Below are 6978 nucleotides of genomic sequence, written 5' to 3'. Positions count from 1 at the left end.
TTTATCAGTTGAATGTGAATATTAGGGTGACAAATTTCAGAACATTAAACTTGACTTAGGAGTGCCTCAGAGATCTCCTAGTTACGATTTTTTACCTTACAAAAACAGGAAGAGGAAAAAAAATTGCGGAAACTGATATTTTAAAATTTAAAATAAGTAATTCTAATGGCAATTATAATTTATTAATTGTACGTACCAAAAATTATACAAATGTACAAAAATGGCAAAAATGACGAAAATGACAAAAATTACAGTTACAACAAAAATGAATAAAAAAAAAATGACAGAAGTGACAAAAATGTTCGTTGCTTTTGAAAGTTGAATTCTACTCAATGTTTTGCAGTCGTTGCTGTAAAACGTTTAGTGTATGGCAAAATTTAAAAAAAGTACAGTGATTGGACAGGGACAGGACGAACAAATATCAAATCAGTATTAATCGCAGCGCACTTAGATTGGACTGCGCACTCATGCATGAGTCAGTCATGACTGCGATATTTGTCAATTTGTGGGAACTCCTAAACAAAGTGTGTGTCAGTGCTCCGAATATCAATCAAAACAAACACTCAGGATGCGTTTCCTGTTGGAAACATTCTGATTGTATAATGGGATACCCGCATACTAAAAAACCGTATTTCAAACAGTCGCTACGATACATCTACGGTTTCAGAAATAGTGATTGTATCTGTAAACGTAGCTGTTCTTCTAAACTTTACTTCGCCAACGATAACAAACGAAATATGAACGTTCATGTGAAAACGTGTTATGGTATCTGGAAAGGTGATAGAATGATATGAACGATTTCCTAGAATTTTTCATTAATCTTAAAACTGAACTCGGACCGTTGAATAAACCGTTCATCCTTCTGTCATACTCGCACGTCAAAATCAACGAAACGCCCGGTCAGAGATGCCAGTTGGTTTTGTACAAAATAAGTACACATTTATAAAAATAATTTAATACTTTTACTATTAGAAGTTCAGCTCATGATTTAGGCCGATGACATGCACGCGATGCGATGCGAATTAATGCGGCGAACCACATTTGATGGAAATGTATGTGAATCGCTTAAACCTGACATTCAATGCGACAAAGGAGATGCCAATTTGTTCCACCGCTTGAGTTCGCATTGATCACGTTCGCCAATTCGCTCTCACTATGTCATCGGCTTTACAAGATGATTTCAAGAACGCTCATTATGTAAGAATATTATAAAAGTTTTTTTTTACTAATTCATTGACTTAAGCGGGCCATAGACTACACAAATGGCGTAGGCAAATTCGATGATTCCACGACGATTGTTTGATCTATGTTCGCCCACACACGATACAAACAAATTTCACGCGAACACAAAACGATGGCTGGCGAAAACAACAAAAACAACAACAAAAAAACACCTCCACCCGGCTGGGGCTGAGTAAATGGCTTGGATTTTGTACAAGCAGCATCAAACACTATGCCACAGAGGGGAGTATGTACAAAATATTTAGACTCCGACCGATTTTATTCAAACCATTTGCGCGGTCACTCAAGCAGTGTGTGTAGCATGAATGCAAAAAGCCGACTTTAAAACATAAGAGTTAGATTTTTTTTTAAATTTCACATTTTAGTTTCATATCGGTACAATTTTTAAAAATCGGTCAAGTCGGCACCACTGTCGACAACTGGAAAATAAACACAAAAAAACAACAACAATTTTCGCTCCTCCAAAATCGCGGGATTCTAAACTGGCTGGCTCGTTCTGCCGAAGCTACCGGAAATAATTACAGTAAGTATATAGTAACGTAATAAATTATTTATATGTCAAAAAGAGTAATGATTATACATTAATTTCAGCTTCCTCGTCCATTCATCACCCGGGTGACGATGGCTTCCCAGCATTCCGTAGCGCTGGAGCTACGAGAATCCATATGCTATGTCCATAGCCGGGTAGGATCTTTCTGCAAGAATCATCAAACTATGCGGTATCAACAGGTTTTGAATTTTCACCATTTGTAAGTAAACCAAGTGTAATAAAGATAAAGATTATGTGAAAAAAGTTGAATTGATATCAAACATCCGAAAATTTCCAAAACATTCCCTTATATGTGTGTGTGAGACCGCCATTGACGTACGGTTCTGGATAACGTTGGAAAAAACCTTATTTTGAATCGTTTGATGATTATTACTGTTACTGTTTTGATAAAAGATTACTCTTCAAAAAACTGTAATATTAACAGTTTGGTTGTCTGATTACGTTTTCCAATAGCGGTTTCTGGACGTTATTTAAACTGTTTGTAGTACAGTTCCTCCATATAAAGGTTTTAACAGTTTTAAACAGTAACATAACCCGAATAGCCAAGACCATGGTAATAATATAACCGAACAATGATTTTCAACTTAACGACTAACATCATCTTTATTTCTAAATCCAAGTCGAGCATTTAATACTTTAAAATCACCATAGTCTTTAAGGTAACCGTGAAATATAAAGTACGTTCATGATATTTGATCGTTTCCAAATAAAGGGAAATCACCGTATTACTGTATTGTTCTTGTGAGTGTTAATGTTACAGTGTTTTTCATGGTAAAATGAAAATCCGAATGATGGTAAACTTTAGCTCTTTTCACACTTTCATAATTTTTCGTGTAGAGAAAAATTTTCATAACCGGCGCGCCATTTTGTCGGATGATTTCTTGCAGCTGATTTATGGAATTAAGGTGGCGGAAATTCCGGTGAGTATATTTATTGTGCGTATACGACTTTAATAATAAGAAATTTATTTGTTTTTTTCCAGAGGCAGATGGACCAGATGGAAAAAGGAAAGACCCGGTCCAAACTGAAAAATGAAAATCCAGCTTGACGGAGAACAACAACAGCACAGATTACCTACCGGTGGATGGAAATTTTCGATGGGGATCTAGTTTTGGGCAAGGTCTGCAACTAGATGATCAACGAGTTTCTGGACGCAACCATCCCGGGGCTGGCTGGAGAAGATGGACCAGATGGAGATGTGCCGGAGACGTGGTTGCGCAGAAGGAGCCCCGCCAGTACGCCGTACAAAATTTAAAAAAAATAAAGTGTTTAAGTGAGTGTATTATCATAGTGAATTAGGAAACAATTTAAAAATAATAAAAAAATTGTAAGCAAGTCCAAAAGTTCTTTTTCAACAATTTTAGGGATAGAAATCTAAAAAAACTTACTCTAACCATGAAATTTCACGGTCACGGGAGCTTTTAACATATTATGGATAAACATTGAAGTTCGTCGTTCTTCATCATCGTTAAAACCATGAAAATTCTATGAAAAACGATGAATGTTACAGTTTCCTCGAATAGAACTGGAAGATGTAATAACCATAAACTTCATTTTTTTGTGTTTTCAAATGTATGGAAAAAAATTAATTTTTTCATTGTTAAGTTGCTTAACAACCCCCTTTTTTCATGGTAAATTTGGTTGAAACCATTAACTCCACTGTCGAAAACTATGAATTTAACAGTGTTTTCAAGGTTCCATATACCACGATTCGTATAGTTTTAACCATAAATTTCATGGTGGCGTGATGTTGCATTTGATTTTTTACGTAACAACAAATCTGTTAATTTGATACGATTCTAGCGATCTGGCAACATTTTTTCATTAAGAACCCATCCTTCCTCAACATTATATTAGCGTGCATCAGACAAGCAAGAAAAATCCCTGACTGGAAAAACAATCATCGAAAGTATCGGCTCGACGAGTCGAAATCTCACGAAATCGGACCATATTCGGACGGAATTTCCGACTGGGCATTGTTTTGCTATTTTGATCCGGAAAAGTTGGCGGCAGCGTGAAGGAGGAAAAAATGACAGAACGTCATTACTAGTTCCGGTGGAATAAGCGGTGGACGTGCCGTTCGTAATCGAGTGCGTGGAAGTAAAAATTAAAGTGGCCACAGAGGCCGTGTGCCGATTTGTCGTCCCAAGAGGGAAACGCGTGTGCTCCGCTAGGGGTAAATAGAGAAGGTAGGTGGAAAATCAACCGAAGCCGCAAGACGATTTTTCTAATGAATTTGCTACCTCGTAGACGATTCGGCTTCTACACCTGGCCTCGTAACAACTTCACGGCCAGCAACTCAGGGACGACGAACGGAGAATCGCCTAACCAACATCAATAACAAAAGGGCCAAGTAAGTCAGCTGAAAGCGAATTAGAAGAAGGAAAGTAATTCCTCTTTTCTCCCCCCAATCAGAAAAGCCACGTGCTCATCCGGGCCGAAGCCAAACTTCACGAGAAGATCATCGGAAAAGGGGTCGAATTTCGTGAGTACCCTTCGAATTGTAAAGCAGAAACAAAAGAGAATATTAATTACACGCTTTCATCGCTAGGACCCCTTTCTTTTTTACCACCACAATCCTGGGAAAAACTTCCTTTTCTCGAGCAAAACCTATTTGGCAATAATATTGCAAGACTGGTTTGGCAAAATCTTCGGCACTCATCACGTTACCACCAATCCTTCCATCCACCAATCACCATCCATCTGGCGAGCCCAGCTGCAAAACATCCTCACCGGAACAAGCTGCACAGCTACGAGGGCCGCATCCTACGTTTGAGGTTAACCTTGCCAGGTGGTCGTTCATCAGAGGTGTCAAGTCTTGCTGGATCAGATTGCAATTCCGGTCGCTTCCATTTCGCTATTTCAGTGGCGCGATTCCAGTGGAGCAATCACCTGCTTCGGTCGTGCTACTCTAGTGGCAACAAAAATCCCGGAAAACAGCAACCGAGTCAGGTTTCCAAGGGGGTGTGCATCTTCTGGCAGCACATCTGTGCTCAAGGGTCCCAGGCAACATCCGGTAGGATCGGGCGCCGTGATCAGAGGCAGCCGCCGCTCACGGGACGCAGGGAAGCAGCCACCGCAGGAGGCGAAAGCCGCGTGTACTGCGTGTCGGGTTCGGATTCAGCAATTACCACCGCAGGAGGCGAAAGCCGCGTGTACTGCGTGTCGGTTTCGGTTCAGCAATCACCGCAGGAGGAGAGAACCGCGGGAACTGCGAGCAAGTGTCACGGAAGCAACCACCGCAGGAGGCGAAAGCCGCGTGCACTGCGTGTTGGCTTTGAGCTCGGCAATTATCACCGCAGGAGGCGAAAGCCGCGTGTACTGCGTGTCGGGTTCGGATTCAGCAATTACCACCGCAGGAGGCGAAAGCCGCGTGTACTGCGTGTCGGTTTCGGTTCAGCGATCACCGCAGAAGGGGAGAACTGCATGTACTGCGTACTAGTGTCGGTGGCAGCAACCATTGCAGCAGGAGAAAGCCGCGTGTTCGGCGCGCTAGTGTCAGTGTCAGCAACCACCGCAGGAGGCGAGAGCCGCGTGTACTGCGTGCTGGTTTCAGTGTCGGCGACAACCGCAGGAGGCGAAAGCCGCGTGGACTGCGTCCAGAAACAGGTGGCCAGGACGACTGCAGGAAGCGTAAGGCGCATGTGCTGCGATTGGCGACAATCGTTTCAATCAGGAAAAACGTCGGTCGGCGTGACAGAGTCGTGCCATCGGTTCAGCAGCCTGAGCTGCAACATTACAGCTGCAACAGCACCAAAGGTAGCAATTGCATCGGCGGGAAGAATCAACTGCCATATGCTTCCGGTGGTTCCAGTGGCGGGATGCTCAGGTGTCTGGATGCGCTGGTCAGCGCGTCAAATGCATTCAAATGCAAGCCGTAAGTGAGCAAACATGTACACGCAAAATTAATATTATATTGTTGGGACTGGGAAAATGGGAGATAAATGTTGCCTAACAAGAAAATTTAACTGCCATTCTCGACTTTATTTTTTGTGGCCTCGTCCACGGTAATGCGACCTCCTTAACAGTGAAAATGAAATTCATGGTCTTTTCACAATGTTTTTCTATTCGGGAACTTAACGCCATATTCAACAGACCGTCGTTTTGGAATTCAAGATAAGTGCAATGTTTTTTATGGTTTCAGGTATCATTTTCTAAAAGTTTTTTTACGCTGTTTCTTATCGTTTTATAACTACTACAGGAACTGTTGTGTTACAATATTTTCGTATTCGGGTAGCGCCTCTCGCAACTGCTTCGCCTGGCTGGTATGCAATCTCGATCAGCGCTCCTATCAGCTATGCAAACCGAGTCGCATCATTCAGAATTATCGGTTTAGCAAACATCGCATATCGGAGATGATTGAGATACAAACTGATCCATTCTGAATGTAGCTCACTCAGTATCTGCCTGAATTATATGAAATTCAAAATTATTTTTTGCAGGACGAGAAAAATCAAACAGTTGTGCGGGGCACCATAAATTCTCAGTAGTTTTATTTAACGTGACGGACGCCAGTTTAATAAAAGTACTTGTAAAAATTTAAAAACACGGCGAAAGTGAACATCTTTCTTTCACAAACACAACTACAATTTGATTTTAATCCTACTGATGTTAAAAAACGTTATGACAACAAATAAATTTATTAATTTGCTGTATATCAAATCAAACAAAATACGCTAATGATCGGCTTCATGTATCACTCACTCACTGCCTGATCCATTCACTCCTGATCGAAGACCAACAAGATTCGCCATATGCATTGCGCGTTGGTGAGATTCCAATTTGATGATGGTGCTGCACTGTTTTGACAGTAAGCATCGTGCGAGGTGATCTGTATTTTAGCGATGAATTGAACGATCGATGATCGGGTAGGTCCAGTAGCAATCAATAACGAAACCCGACCGCTGTACGTTCAGGTGCGACGGGCAATCAGAAACCTTCATTGAAAATGAGTGATATTCGGAACACTGGTGTGTGTATTTAAAGGAGGTGTAACGATATGAGAAACTCCCGATTCAGCCATTTTGATTTGGCTACTATGGAATTCGTGGAGTTTTTTTACCAACAAAGCCCTCAGCTCGAACAAATTTTTCGATGTTTACAAACAAACTCACTGAACCTCACCGCGCTCTCCTCGCCTACTTACTGACAAAGTCAGAGAACCTTGTGATCTAATAACCTTGCTC

The 6978-nt window shown here is 41.3% G+C and overlaps 1 long non-coding RNA gene across 1 annotated transcript; it reads left to right on the top strand.

The window, feature by feature from the left end:
• The first annotated feature begins 1648 nt into the window (after positions 1-1648).
• LOC129748885 (uncharacterized) lies at positions 1649-2035 on the top strand. The gene is made up of 2 exons (XR_008737857.1): positions 1649-1765; positions 1834-2035. It is a non-coding gene; the product is annotated as an uncharacterized LOC129748885 (long non-coding RNA).
• The last annotated feature ends 4943 nt before the right edge of the window (positions 2036-6978 follow it).

This window comes from Uranotaenia lowii, chromosome 1 (genome assembly GCF_029784155.1).
Source record: "Uranotaenia lowii strain MFRU-FL chromosome 1, ASM2978415v1, whole genome shotgun sequence".
NCBI lineage: Eukaryota > Metazoa > Arthropoda > Insecta > Diptera > Culicidae > Uranotaenia > Uranotaenia lowii.
Note: the sequence above shows the minus strand (reverse complement) of the source record. Positions and strands in the feature narration are given on the sequence as shown.